A 16,362-nucleotide genomic window follows, 5' to 3' on the forward strand; every position below is an offset into this window, starting at 1 on the left:
TACAAATGTTTCGTTAGTATTGCGGTACTCACCTAGTTGATAGACTAATGATATTCAAATTAATGCTATGCGGCACAGAAGAATTATGAAAGTATTTCTCGTTTAATAATCGTGCATGAAAAATGTGTTAGTCATTCGAGTGCTGGAGTTATGATCGGTTACGGTGATTTATGTGTTCGATGAATTTGGTGACTGGAGTTCTCAGAAGTATATTGTTTCGGGGTTGCGACCTATTTGAGGTGACTATTTTATTTAAAACTCGGTGGAGGCACTAGTTGCGTTAATTATTTGTGATAGCTATGCGCTATGAGTGCGCATATATGTGAGGTTTGAGCCCATGTGCGGTCATTAGAGCAAGTATTCATACTCGAAAGAATGCTTAGGCTATTATATGCCTAGAGTTGACTGTTAAGCGTAAAGTTATAATGTTTTCCGTATTCGTATCTTTGTTGAGAACTATCTGGGCTATACTTGAGGTTACAAAGAAGATGATTCCCTAAATAAACGGGATAGTTACTAATTCTGCGTTAAAAAAAATTCCGATTTGGAGTGTGATAGCAGACTTTGCACGTGCTTACACTATTGCGTGCTATTTCTACCAGTCCAGGAGCATGAGAATCTTATTTCATTATCATATATAAGTGTACTTGTTTAAAGTCTCCTGTATGGTATGCTGGAACTGGAGGCCTGTGACCATGCCAGCGATTCATATTATTGTCACGTGAGTTGTCCGTGCCGTGTGTGGGAATTTTATTTCTATAATAATTTATCTGATCTATTAATTTCCTTCCTCTACAATTGTGCACATACACCTACGGTTATCCTCTTCACGAAATTTGAGGAGTTGGTTGTAGCATTGCAGTTGTAGTGGAGCTTGTGGAACTTGCAATACGGTTCTCTTCCTTGAGACATCTCCCATATTTGGGTACACGAAGTGTGCAATGGTGGCTTAAGTTATATTGATGTGGCGTGTTTGTGGGATAGTTGCGTTTAACAAAATAAAGTCGTTGGACCTAGAATGGGTACTATCAGGCTTGATTATGGTATATTCGGGAGGATAATAATGAAAGTCAGCTTAGGAGAGGATTGTGGTTCTGGTTGGGGCGAGAGAGCTCCATGACTAGTTGATCTGATGAGTGATTATGAGTTTTTGATTGTTTCTTTCATCTTTGGCAGTGTACGAAGGTTTTGGAATGAGGTTCTGTTGAATGTGGGGTTTTATACTAGTACTTGGTTGGTTTGAAGTAGTTACTGCGATCAGGAATGGTGCTGCGAGTAGACAAGTTGTATAATATGCTGGGTGATTATATCCGTGATTATAGTTATAGCTCGATGTAGCTTGTTCAGACTCATATAGTGTGTAAATATAAGATTCGTGTCTTGAAAAGAAATTCTGAAGGTTGGGAATTGAATTCCAAGGTTTTTGGGCTACGGTTAAATTAAGGATTTTCAGTTGTATTATGTCGTCAGACCTATGAGGAATAGGGTGATGTGGGATCACCCCTGTGTACGTGCATGGTAAGATAGAATAGTGATTTAAAGGCTTAGGAACAACTCTTGGCACGTTCGAGGACGAACGTATGTTTAAGTGGGGGAGATTTTAACGACCCGACCGGTCGTTTTGAGCATTTACGCTCCTTTCAACTATTTGAGGTCTTGCATAACTTCGTACGAGGTATTATGACTTGTGTGAATTGTCGGTTTTGGTTTTAAGGTATTTCGGAGTTAGCTTGGAAGAATGAATTTCATGTTGGAAGCTTAAGTTAAAATAGTTGACCGGATGTTGACTTATATATAAACGATCCCGGAATAGAGCTTTGATGATTCCAATAGCTCTGTATGGTGATTATGGACTTAGGAGCGTGTCCGTAAAATTATTTGGAGGTCCGTAGTAGAATTAGGCTTGAAATGGCGAAAGTTGAATTTTTGGAAAGTTTGACCGGGGGGGGGGGGGAGGGTTAACTTTTGATATCGGGGTCAGAATTCGATTCCGAAAATTGGAATAGGTTCTTTAGTCATTTATGACTTGTGTGCAAAATTTGAGGTCAATCGGACTTGATTCGATAGGTTTCGGCATCGAATGTAGAAGTTGGAAATTTCATAATAGACTAAAGTTCAAGTGAGTCCGCACAAGACCCAACTTCAAATGAGCATAACTCTCATGATACGAAGTATTATATGATGTATAACCTATCAAATGAAATGTCTTTGAGTCTAGTTTCTAACGCTTCAAACCGTTTGTCATTTGGACATTCCTACAAAAAGTTATGACCAAATTACCAAAGGCTGAAAACATGCAATTCTGCGACCAATTATGCGATCGCAAAATAGTTATGCGATCGCAAAACTGCTTCTGCGACCGCAAAATGGTCGCAGAATGGACCAGAAGAGCCCATTTTTGGGCACCAATTTTGCGATCAACTTTGCGGCCCACATACCCATTCTGCGGTCCATTATACGACCGCAGACCTGCTTTCGGAGGGTTAATTTTTCTATTTTCATAACCCGATCTCATTTTGATAAATAGGCTTTGGGACTCATTTTGGAGCAAAAATATGACATTTTTAGAGAGAAGGGAGAGTGCTCTAGAGAGAGGAAGAAGCTCAAGTACTTTGTTCATCAAGATCTTGTTCAACCTTTAAAATCCAACAAGGAAATATCACAAGATCTTCATCCAGGAGGTAAGGTTCTAACCCTTAGTCTTCAATTTCGAGTTTGGGTAAAAATGGGTGATTAAGAGTATGATTCTTGGGTGTAATAGTATTATTTATACATATCAATATGTTTTATGAAAAGATTGTTGAGTTCAAATGGGTAAAGATTGGGTTAAAAATGATAGAAATCTTCAAAGACTTTAATTAAAGATTTGAGGGTCGAGTTGATGTCGGAATTTGGTGAAATTTGTATGGTTGGACTCGTAGTTGGATAGGCGTTCATATTTTGTAACTTTTATCGGGTTCCGAGAAGTGGGCCCCACGGGCGATTGTTTGAGTTAATTTTGGATTTTATTGGAAAATTAGTATCTCCTTATGGAATTAATTACAATAATTAGTATTGACTGAATCGAATTAATTGTGGCTTGATACGAGGCTTTCAGAGACCAATTCTCATGGCAAGGGCATAGCGAAATAAAGAATTACACGGTTTGAGGTAAGTAACAGTTTTAAATCTGGTCCTGAGGGTATGAAACCCCGAATTTTGGTATCATGTGATTATTTTGGAGGTGACGCATATGCTAGGTGACGGGCGTGTGGGCTTGCACCGAGGGGATTGTGACTTGGTCCGTCCCGAGAAAACTTTAAAGTTGAATAATTTGTTGTTAGCTATATGCTCTCTATGTGTTGATAAAATTTGACTGTAAATCATGCTTAAGCTATGTGATAGTACTGTTGGGACCCACAGAGGTCGCGTACTTGTTGAATTTCCTGCTAAATGCTATATGTACTCAGTCTCAGCTTTTACTTGCATATTTTATCTCAGTCTCTGTTATTATTATTGATACATCATGTCATTGTTATTTGGGCTGATTGCATGATTATTGAGAGCCCGAGAGACTGGAGAGATTTATGACCGAGTGAGGCCGAGGGCCTGATTGTGAGATATTTATACTATAGCACGTGAGTTGTCCGTGCAACACGTGAGTTGGCCGTGCAGATGCTTATATTATACTATAGCATGTGAGTTGGCCGTGCGGATCCTTATATTAAACTATAACACGTGAGTTAGCCGTGCAGCACGTGAGTTGGCCGTGCGGATCCAGATATTTATATTATGGCACGTGAGTTGTCCGTGCAGATTATAGCGCTTGGGCTGTAGAAGCCCCTCCGGGGTCTGTACACCCTCAGTGAGCGCTGGTACCCATTGAGTGTGAGTGATGAGGGCTGGGAGCCCAACGAGTGATGAGGGTTGGGAGCCCATTGAGTGATTGTTGACCTGAGAGGTTGAACTTGATTTCCATTTGTTGTTGCACCTAGTTGCTATCTGTCATTGTTGTGAAATCTCTGAAAGATTTTATATACGGATTACATGAACATGAACTGTATAAAATTGATTTGACATTAAACTGCCAGATTTGAAAGCATGTCTATTCTTTGCTGGAACTACTGAAAATGAACTGTAGCTGTGTAGCTCGTCACTATCTTCAGTTATTTATTTATTATTGTTACTTACTGAGTTGGTTATACTCATACTACACCCTGCACTTCGTGTGCAGATCCAGGTATTCCCGGTCATAGTGGGTGTTGATTCTCTCGCACAGTTGACTTTTCTTTGGAGATTCAGAGGTAGCTGCCGTGTTTCGCAGACCTTGTCTCTTCTTCCCTATCTCCTTTTTTATTGTATTTGGTCTCAGACTATTATTGACCGTATTTTTCAAACTTATATTCAGATTAGATGCTCATGTACTCAGTGACACCAGGTTTTGGGAGTGGTTGTATCGAAAATAGTAAGATTTGTGGATTTTATTGAAATATTATATTTTCAAACTTAAGAGAAATTGTGGTTTATTGAGATTTTCGGCTTGCCTAGTATTGAGATAGGTGCTATCACGATGGGTGAGATTTTGGGCCGTGATAAGCGTATGTTCAGAATTAGATTTGGAGGTTCCTAGGAGGTTTTGCTTATATTTATTGAAAGTCGACAATTTGTAAGATTGGAGAGTTCATAGGTTTGACCGAGGGTTGACTTTGAGGTTATTGGTGTCATATTGTTGTTCCGGAATTCGGTATAGGTCCTTTTTGTCATTTGGGACTTGTATAGGGTATAATACAGATTGGTTAGGCTTGAATTAGATGCTTGGTTTGAAGTTGGACATTTATGAACTTTAGAGATTGATCTTGATCGACAATTCGTGATTTTGATGGTAATGCTAGTGTTTTGATCTTTTTGATAGGGTTGGGGAAGGTGTTAGGACTTGTTGGTGTGATTGGACACGGTCTCGGGGGCCTCGAGTGTGTTTCAGATGAGTTTAGAAATATTTTGGAGTTTGAGAGCAGCTATGGTCTGATGGTTTTGCACCTGCGAGGTTTGGAGCACATGTGCGAGTCTTCAGATGCGAACGGGTGAGCGCAAAAGGGGATTTGGGCCTGGGGCAGGGAGTCCGCAGGTGCGAAGTTTTAGCGCAGAAGCGATCGCATACTTGTGAGGTTTTTCCGTTGGTGCGACCCCGCAAAAGCGAGGTCTTGATTTGCAGAAGCGATTTCAGAGATGTTAGTGTGAAGTTTTTTCTGCAGAAGCGGAGTTGCGGACTTATGGGTCCGCAAAAGCGGAATCGCTTGGTAGTCTTATTTTAATCAAGGATTTGGCCTATTTTATCATATTTTGAGATTGAGAGCTTAGTTTGGAGCGATTTTCACTCACTTGGTTTGCATAAGTGTTTTCAACTCAGATTTGATTATTTTTCATGCTTTTATCTTTGATTTTGGCTTTTGGTTGAAGAAATCTAAAGGAAAGAATTGGAATTATTATAAGAAACTTTTGAAAAATAAAAAATTGAGATTTGAACCCTAATTTAGAGTCGGTTTTCGATGAACTTATATATTTGGACTTATATCGGAATGACCGTTCAGGATTTGTGAATTTTTGTGAGGTTTCGGGAGGCGAGACCGGGTTGACATTTTGGTTGTCTTTATGTATTTGATTAAATATTCAACCTTTTCGTTTGGGTTCGATTTCTATGGCTTTGTTTGACATTATTGTGTTGTATTTTGCTAGATTCGGCTCATTCAGAGGTTGAGTTGAGAGGAAAGGCTATTTTGGGAGATTACAGTCTATATGTGGAGGTCAGTCTCTTGGCTAACCTTATTAAGAGGGAAACTCCTAGGATTTGACTTGTTTGCCATGTGTTTAAAGTATTGGGTATAATGTATATTCATGGTGGTGAGCGTATACCGAGTTTATATCATGACCGAGGTAGAATTGGACTATTGTATGCATTGTTTTGACTATATTCTTATCTTAATCATGATGTATTTATCTTATGTGACTACGTTTACTCTCTTATTCATGATAGAAATTATGCCTAGGCTTGTGATTAATTGTGAAGGCATAAGAGCTTACTTTTGATATATTGAATTGCTTAATTATCCGTAGTCACATATATATTTTATGAGCACATATCCATATGATATTTGTTAAGTTCTTGTGCACCTTTTATCTATAATTCTTGAGCATATACATACATTTTGAATAATGGATACGTGATTTGGACTGCAGATTTTGGCACGAAGGGTAAGCGTGCAAATGAGATACAGATATGGCACATTGGACATGTTGATTGGATATTGATTTACCAGGGATGCTGTTATGCCCCTCTTTGCGCTTGAATTTGGATCCGCCCCTCCAGAATAAGGTGATAACCCATGTTGCTTTGGGCCTTGTGAGCGTGGCCGGTACATAGATTTTGTACCGGGTCGATACATGTATTTTTTTATCGGGTTATGTTGATACATGGATTGTGTATCGGGATACATGGATCTTGTACCGATTAAGCATGCATTTTTATTATTGACTCGTTTTGAAGTATTTATCTCACTGTTAATTGTTACTTGACATCCTTATATGCTAGTTGGGGGTCCACGCACCGTTAATTGAGCATACTATCTTTTATTTCTGTATCTGAGCAGTGTTATGGCTATTTCTAAACTAGAAGCATGCTTAACACTTCTCAACTATTGATATAGGTGACTTGTGTTATTCATGGTATTGCTTACTACTTCAGTTCTTAATTCAGTTTTTATACTTGTGTGGTAAGTATTTGGAAGCACGAGGTTAGACTTGATACTTATTGAATACCGATTGTGATGTACTCATACTACGTTTCTTCACATATTTTTGTGCAGATTCTCAAGTGGGTCCTAGAAGAGCTTCCTAATTGAGCTAGGAGATTTCATGGAGATTGAGGGTGAGCTACACTTCATTGATCTACTTCGCAGTTCCTGAGTCCCTGTTCTTTTTACTATTTCTATTTATTTGTATTTCAGACAACTTGACATGTTTACAGACGTGATCTTATTTTCGTAGTTGCTCGTGTACTTGTACCACCTAGTCTTGGGGGCGTGCTGTATTAGCCGTGTTTAGGCCGTATTTGGGTTGTTATCTGTTTTGGATCATTACAGTCTTAATTTATGATATATCACCGCTAATTAAAGGAAATGGACTTTGAATTGTTGATTGCGAGTTGGTTTGCTTAGCAAGTTTAGGTAGGCACCATTGCGACCTCGAGGTGGGATTTTTGGGTCGTGAAAAGTTGGTATCAGAGCTCTAGGCTGTGTACGAATTAACGAGCAGGTTCAGTAGAGTCTTGTGAGTCGGTACAGAGACTTTTGTACTTATCTCCGAGAGGCTACATGATGTTATGAGACTACCCATCTTTATCGTGCGGCTTTATTGAACTAAAGTTTGAATCCTCATCTTTCTATTCTCTCATAGATGGTGAGAACACATTCATCAGGAGCAACTGGACAGGTACCAGCACCTCAGGCTAGGGTCGTGGGAGGACGTGGTCGAGATAGAGGCAATGGTAAAGCCCGCGCTGCAGTTTGAGCCCCTGCTTGGGCAGCCGCCGTGGAGCCACTAGTAGCTCTGGTTGAGGAGCATATGTTTGATAAGGGTGAGGCATTTGGACCAGCTCAGGTCCCGGAGGCGTTTATTGTAACCCTAGTACTTCAGGATGCCCTTGTTCGATTGGTTGGTCTTGTGGAGGGTTTGGCACAAACCGGAGTACTTCCTCTGGCACCGGCTACTTCTCAGGCCAGGGGAGGGGCACAAACTCCCACTACTCACACTCCTGAGCAGGTTGCGACTGGTTATCAGACGCCAGGAGTAGTACCGGTTGGGGGACAACCACTCGTGGTTGTTGTTGCACCCTATTTTGCACAAGACAAAATAAACTACAACTTATAGTACTCTACAAGGTTAATTAAAGTTTAGAGTCGCCACCTAGTATTTAAGGTATACTAGGACACCTATACTACACTATGTAATGTACATTTGATTATGGTCTGTGACTGATATTCTAGGTAAGGGTTCAAGTTATCTCGAAGGGAAGGTGTTAGGCATCATTCAAGATCCACAAAATATGGTTCCTGCGGACTCAATCAAATAAACGAGAGAAGGTTCAAAAGAATGATTAACAAATACTCACAACTATTATAAAGAATAAAAGAATGATTAAAGTGTACTAGAACGAACAATAATGATATTAAATATGTAATGAATTATGTGCGGATGAAATATGTAAGTATTTTTGGTATTTTTGAAATGAAATGATTAAGATATATTGACTCGTATGAAATATATATAAAGTGGACAAGGGAATCGTATTCCAAAAGATAAGCCAAGTATAAAGTGAGTTCTAGATAAGAATAGCAAAATATTTGACAAAATATATGCGCAACAAAATGTAGTATGTGAATGTTTAAAAATGATATTAAAGAATGGTATTTTAGTATAAGTTGAATAATATGAAAGGAATTGCACTTATAGAATGCATGTTATGTTTAAGGGTAAATTATTTTGAGTGAGAGGCTAAAGTGTAAGAAAAGAAAATTTGCCTTTAAAGTGATTCGCCAAAAATGGGAGAAGAATTATCTTCAAATAGTTTTATATAGTAAATAGAGTAAGAAAAAAGGATTCAATATTTATAAGAATTATAAAAAAAAAAGTGATTTGAAATGAAGAGTAATTGAATGTGAATAGCACATGTCCAAACACAAATACCTATGTAATGGGATGCATATAAAGAATGAAAGTATATGGGAATTATGTCTTTTGATGATTCAATAAATGTACCAAATGTGTAGCAATGGGTAAAGTATTTATAAATTAACTAAATAAATTTTAATCATAAGAACAAACCTGAAAAGATTTGATTAGCACCTAAAGGTCAATTGTTTTGAATATATGGATAAAATATAAAGAAAACTTGATTAAAGTAATGGATAAAGATGGGAAAGAACTATCTTAGAATAAACAATATGAATAACTAAAGATTTCAAAGTATTAGTCAACAAATAGGAATATTAAACAAAACAAAAGTCATCAAAATACATATGGAAAGTATCATTCAAAAAAATGGCAAAGAGTAAATGCAAGAATATTAATTTCAAAAGAATAGCTAATATTATTCCCCATTAACATAAAGAGATTCAGAAAATGTACCCTACTCAATAATTCCGAATAAAGAGAATCCACACAAAGATTGAGAACAAACTCTTTATGTCTAGAATAAAAATGAAAAACCTTTTATAATTTAGCTTGAGTATAAGAATGTAGTAAAAAGTATAACAACCAAAATACTTTCAGGGAAAACCACACAAATCCAAATAAGCTTATTCACAAATATATATCTAATTTGGTTAACAAGATGCATGAGTCTAGTTATTTGATTTGATTATAAAAAAATAATGTTTACAATCCCAAGTATTATGTGCTTACTTTAATTAGAATAAAGTACCTAAATGATTGAGTTATTCTTTTTGGGGTTTAGCTAAACATACTCGTATATACCATTCACTTTAGGAAAGGATTATATCATACCATTATCTACGAACATGACTAATTTAATTATCTAAGCATACACCTAACTAAACTAATCATATCATAATACATATTCATTAACCTAGATATATGCACAAACTTCCTGAATTTACCTAACATAAAACATCATAATTTTAATCCAATTATTAACTAAATGCGATTCACCCTAAGTGTTTAGTAAATAGATAATATAAAAGAAAACAATCAAGCACAATATCTGTCTATGGCTTTACTATATTTTACGTTTGAGTACATCCGAGAACGGGAGGTACGATGCGGGGCACTTGAAGGGGTTTATCCTTGATTTTTCTCCAAGCGCCGTCTTCCAAAAACGACTGTATGATGGTACCTCGCAAGATAAGAGAAGTAAAATTGTTAGTAAGATATAACGTAAACAATAAACTAATTTATTTTTGAAATAATTTTATTTTAAAAAATATTTTTTGAAAAATTATTTTTGGAAATAGTTTGAAAATATTTTTGGGAACTTGTTTTTAAGAAATAGCTTTGGAAAATAGTTTAAAAGATAATATAGGAGGCTCAAATATGCGTAATATCCGATATCCGTCTAGACATGAGGACGTAAACCACCTTGGTTGCGACTACGGTAGCTAATCGTGTTGCCTTCCGAAGGTTTTATTGGTTTATCGCATCCTCGTTTTTTATTTTTTTGATATTTATCATCATCGCCTCGTTATTATAGGGCCCAATCCGAAGGGTCATATGGGGCAACGTGGCCTTAATAACTTGAATGTTATTTTCTCATCGACCTTGTTTCGACCAGTATATCCAAACTGGTGTAACATTCGTCCACCGTCAAAACCATCCAACTGTGTAGTATTGCGTCAACCCCAGTACATGTCCAACACAAAAAAGTGAGTGAATCAGTATCAAAACAGTGCCAAGCTTACACATAAATGTTCGAAAATTTCAAAGCCAAAGCAATAAGAATCCAACAGTAACCAAACATTTCCAAACCAAGAATGCAAAACATTAGACGAAACAGAGTTCACTTAAACATATAAACTAGTGGGTAAAAATACGGGCCAACAATGTCGAGAACGATCCAACCAAATAGCAGAAGCAAGGCATCATAACAGTCAAACAGAAGATATTTCGGCCAAAATCCGGTCAACAAACAAACTATTTTTAGATCTGTCTTTTCGTAATATCAAAGGCCCAAAAACAGTAAAAGGACGAGAAGAAAAAGAGTCACCAGATTTAATGGAAGGTCACCGGAACAAGGCAGCAATACCACCAAGTCGTTCGATGCGATATGGTGATGAGAGAGTGGATCTCGTCTTTCCGGCGGGTCTCATCGAGGGACAAGGGTACAACAGTGATGACGTCTCCGCCTGGCCGGTCACCACCTCCGGCGGCGACTACAAAAATAGTGTGAGGAGGGAGGGAGGATGACGGGGCAGTGGGGTCTCCAAAGGATCTCGCCGGCGAGGGAAGCTCAGGGACAAGAGGCGACAACCTCCATTTTAAGAGAGGCGAGAGAGAGTTTAGAGAGAGCTGATGGGTGTCTCTCTCAACTTGAGAGATAAAAAATGAGAGACCCTCCTTAGGGTTTGTGGCTGATGCCTTAAAAATCTGATGTGTATGGTGTATGGTGTAAGATATTTTGTGGGAGGGTGTGGTCCTTATTAAATTGAAAATAAAAGACAATGTTAAATTAAAATATGTGGTCATAAACAAAAAGATGTAATGTCTCATCACTTGTTGAGTCACGTCAGATGTCATGCCATGTCAATGTCATGTCGCGTCAATGTCTTGTCGCGTCAAATATTGACGGAATATTGAATTTGACCGGACTTGATCCGTATTTTAAAATTAATTCTACTGGCTTCCATATAATTAATATACTTTGTTATAAATTAGTAAAATATTTATTTAATTGGAAAATCATATAACATTTATTTGAAAACATAACTACTACAATTGTGTCGTAGTAATTATTATATATATATTTTTTGAAAAGACAATAAATTGATAGAATATCCTGATATTTGAAAAATAGGACAATTATCAATAAATTGCTTAAAATTTAGAAAAATACACGAAAACAGTAGTATTTAACCAATTGCAATAAAATGATGAAAAATTCTATATTTTGTGAAAATAGGGATAATTATCAATAAATGGCATTAAAGCTAAATAATGTGCAAAATACTAATTTATCATTTTTAACTAGGAATCATACATAATTAATTTTTAAATACGGAGGGTCAAAATTGACTGTCAACAGCTGCCCCTCTTTGACAGGAGATGATGTAAGAGTTTTCGGGCAAAGATATTGACACAATACTCAATTTTGACTCGACATAACAGAGTGGGGGGATGAGGAGGTTTTGAAGATTGTGACCTGTAACGACTCGCTCGGTCGTTTTGAGCATTTGCACTTCGCTCGGTAGTTTACGGGTGTGAGTAGCTCCGTATGATATATTTTGACTTGTGTGAATCGTCGGTTTTGGTTTTCAGGTTATTCGGAACTGATTTGAAAGAATGATTCTCAACTAGGGAGCTTTAAATTTGAAAGAGTTGACCAAGTTTGACTTTTTAATATTTGACCTTGGATTGAAATTTTGATGGTTCCGTTAGCTCTGTTGGGTGATTTTGGACTTAGGAGCGCGTCCGGATTGTGATTTGGAGGTCCGTGGTTGAATTTGGCTCGAAATGGCGAAAGTTGAAATTTTGAAAAGTTTGACCGGGAGTGGACTTTTTGATATCAGGGTCGGATTCCGATTCCAGAAGTTGAAGCAGGTCCGTAATGTTGAATATGACTTGTGTGCAAAATTTGAGGTCAATCGGATGTGATTTGATAGGTTTCGGCATCGGTTGTGGAAGTTTTAAATTTCAAAGTTCATTGATTTTGAATTTAGGTGTGATTCGTCGTTTAGATGTTGTTAGGTGTGATTAAGGCCCCGAGTAGGTCCGTGTTATGTTATGGGACTTGTTGGTATATTTGGTTGAGGTCCCGGGGGCCTCAGGTGAGTTTCGGATGGGGTTCAGATCATTTTCATTTCATGTTGCATTGTTGAAGATTTCTGGTTTTGGTGTTTTTGCATCTGCGGAAGAGTGGGCGCAGATGCGGACAATTGGCCACAGAAGCATAGCAGGCTTGGCTGGAGGTCATCGCAGATGTGGAGGAGGAGTCGCACCTGCGAGTGCGAAGAAGCAGAAATTGTTTCGCAGGTGCGAGGGGCCAACTGGTTAGTTGTGGTCGCAGAAGTGAAACAGTTACCGCAGATGCGACTATTTGTCCGCAAATGCGGAAAGTGCTGGGCAGAGACTATAAACAAAATCGAGGTTTTTGGTTCTTTTATCATATTTTGAGACGTGGGACTCGGATTGAGGCGATTTTTGGAGCAAATTTCATGGATTGGGGTAAGTATTCTACACTTGGTTTTGATCTTATTCTACGAATCCATCTTTATTTTTGGCAATTGGTTGATGAATTTTAAAGAGATATTGGGGGATTTGGCCTAAAGTTTCCTAATATGCAATTTTGAGTTTTGAACATCGAATTGGAGTCGGATTTGAGTAAAACTAGTATGGTTAGACTCGTAATTGAATGAGTTGTTGGATTTTATAAATTTTGTCGGGTTTCGAGGTGCGGGCTCAAGTTGGGTTTTTGGCCGGTTTTGGGCTTTTGATTCAAGATTTGATCTTTTTCGATCGGGATTGGTTCTTTTAGCATTGTTTGATATACTTGAGTTGTTTGTGGTTAGTTTCGAGCTGTTCGGAGGTCGGAACGCACATGATGGCATTTTGGAGCATCATTTGGCTTGCTCGGTGTTGGAATTTGCTTGTTCGAGGTAAGTAACTCTTCTAATTTTGGAGCTGAGAGTATGAAACCCCTAAATACGTGTTATGTGATTAGTGTTGAGGTGATGCACATGCTAGGTGACGGGCGTGTGGGCGTGCACCATGTGAATTGAGACTCTGTTGTTCCCATGACACTGTATAGTGGTCCTACTTTATTGATATTCGTATTTTCACCATGTGATAAAGTAGTTAAGCTGTCAATCATGCTAGATATCATGTTTAGGCATTATGCCGATACTATTTGGATCCATAGTAGTCGTTTCTTACTGTCATCTCACTGATTTCATTGATATTTCGTACTCAGTCATATCTATGCATTCATACCATAACTCAGTCTCAGATATTATTTATTGATACATCATATCATTGTTGTCGGGCTAGTTTCATGACATTGTGAGCCCATGAGTGAGACTAGAGAGATTGCTGACTGAGTGAGGCCGAGGGCCTGAGTGAGAGTGACATTTTGGGATAGGGCTGCACGCCGCAGCATATTATATTGATTATATTTTATATGGATCGGGTTGCATGCCGCAATGAGCCTCAGGGCTGTATGTATATGGATCGGGTTGCATGCCACAACATGCCTTAGGGATGCGTGTGTGTGTGTGTGTATATATATATATATATATATATATATATATATATATATATATATATATATATATATATATGTGTGCAGGTTGCATGCCGCAACGAGCCTTATGGCTATTTATATATTATGGGATCGGGCTGCACGCCGCAGCGATATAGCTCTTGGGATGAAGGAGCCCCTCCGGAGTTTGCACACTTCTAGTGAGCGCAGTCGACTATATATATGTGGATAGGGCTGCACGCCGCAACGGGTATTGTACTGGGCTGAGTGATTGAGTGTGTTGAGCATTGAGCATAGTGAGAGAGGATGCGAGACAGTGAGATTGAGTACTCTGAGATTGTGAGTACATGATTCATCTTTGAGATACATGGCATTGGCATGTACACATGACATACAGGCATAGAGATGCATTTTTTCCTCATGCTGTACAGTATCACGTCATTCATGACTTTTTTTTACACACATTGATATGTGGGCATAGAGAGGTATTCACATTGCTATCTGAAAAGAAAATGAAACATTTTATTTATTATGGAAAGGATATTTGGAAAAATTAAGTTTTCAAACTTACTCGTATTTTTGGCTTGTTCGGTAAAAGATTTGGGTTTTTTCTAAAATACTTGAAAAGCATGACTATTTTCTGGAACTATGAACGAGCTGAGCATTTTACTTCTGAGATACATCTCTTATTACCTGTATTATGCTGTTATGAACTGTTGTGGAGTATTGGTATTGTACCCGACCTTGTGTTAGCTCGTCACTACTTTCAACTAAGGTTAGGTTTGTTACTTATTGAGTACATGGGGTGGGTCGTACTCATAATACACTTTTGCACCTTGCGTGCAGATATTGGTTGCTGATGTTACTGCGTTCGATGGGAGATGGACTGAAGATGTACTTGCATCCCGGTTGTAGCTGCCTCTTGTTCGTGGTAGCTTTAGATCTATAAAACTCTGTTTATGTACTTTTCAAACAGACTATGTATTTATTTCATTTTGGCTTTGTAAACTCTATTCTTAGAAGCTCATGATTTGTACTACCAGTCCTTGGGGAATGTATAAGATTCAGATATTTCTTTACTTAATCTCTTTATTAATTGTTATTGGAACTGGTTAGTAGTTAATTGCCTTACCTAGCGGGTTGGGTTAGGTGCCATCACGACTAGTGGATTTAGGGTCGTGACAGGTGGTATCAGAGCTCTAGGTTCATAGGTTCTACAAGTCATGAGAAAGTGTCTAGTAGAGTCTTGCGGATCGATATGATGACGTCCATACCTATCTTCAAGAGGCTACATGACATTTAGGATATACTTCCCATCTTTCTTTCCTTATCGTGCGACATTGATACAACTTGAAGCGTAACTCTTTGAATTCCTTCCACGCATTCGTATGCGCATGTGAGCGCTCGGTATCAGCTGTGCATCGCCGTCTTGTGATACTATGAATGGGGTGCGAGATGTGATTTCTGTGTGCTGATGATGGGCCAGTCTAGAGGACTGGAGGCCAGGTTTTGACTGTAGCTCGAGCATAGAGATTTTGATTATGTGAGCACGTGCTTTTGGACTTATATGTCCGGTAGTGTTCTTATGAGTGGAATTTGTGGCTCGATGAGCGGTAGAATGACTATGTGGTGAGTATGATGTGACTGCGAGATGTGTTCAGATTGTTCGAATGTGACGAGAAGAGTTTACTTGAGATGTAGCAAGGACTATGGGGTGTTTGATTTCTGTCTTGATTTGGCGTATGGTCTCGAGTTATGGGTGTGTTGAGGGATCTCTCATGCTGTTTAGTTGTGGAGTAAAGTTGATTCTCATGTCTTGTTGATGAGTTCAGAATCAAAAAGATTAAGTGATTGCATAGTAGTCGTGACTGTGGAAGGGTATAGAGAGATATCAGTTTGAGGCAGAGCAGGTGGGTTATCTCTTGCGAGGTGTCCTGAGGTTGTGTGGTCCTTATGATGTTTTGTAGAGAGTTCTCTTTTACCAGTGAATGATATATGTTGCACTTTGAGTTGGGATCGCTTGTGGAAGTTGGCTTGACTATTACAAGGGTGAATGCGAGATTTGCAGATAATGTGAAGTATTAGAAGGTTTGCATTACAGGAGCTCAGGAAGGATTTGGTTGAATCTCACTACGGTATTATGGAAGTAATAGAGTATGGGCATTGTGAGTAGTGTGTTCTGATCTATGGCTTTGAGCCAAGTGGGGGAGTCTACTATCGACAAGTTGATTGCACGATTATGTCTTGTATTGGTTTCAGTTCGAGGTATACTGGTGAATCAGCTATGATTACATGGGTTGAGATTGAGGATGACTCGAGTAAGGAAATTTTTGGATACGGGTTGTATTACACTCTATGGGTATATGTGAATTATGGAATAATTGAGTGGTTAGTCATGAAAG

At 38.4% G+C, this 16,362-nt stretch overlaps 1 long non-coding RNA gene across 1 annotated transcript; it reads right to left on the minus strand.

The window, feature by feature from the left end:
• Positions 1–9,753: 9,753 nt before the first annotated feature.
• On the minus strand, positions 9,754–11,120 carry LOC104116846 (uncharacterized). Its single transcript, XR_690930.3, has 3 exons — positions 10,754–11,120; positions 10,129–10,367; positions 9,754–9,872 (listed from the first exon to the last, which is right to left on the minus strand). It is a non-coding gene; the product is annotated as an uncharacterized lncRNA (long non-coding RNA).
• Between the last annotated feature and the right edge of the window lie 5,242 nt (positions 11,121–16,362).

This window comes from Nicotiana tomentosiformis, chromosome 6, assembly GCF_000390325.3.
Source record: "Nicotiana tomentosiformis chromosome 6, ASM39032v3, whole genome shotgun sequence".
Classification (NCBI taxonomy): Eukaryota; Viridiplantae; Streptophyta; class Magnoliopsida; order Solanales; family Solanaceae; genus Nicotiana; species Nicotiana tomentosiformis.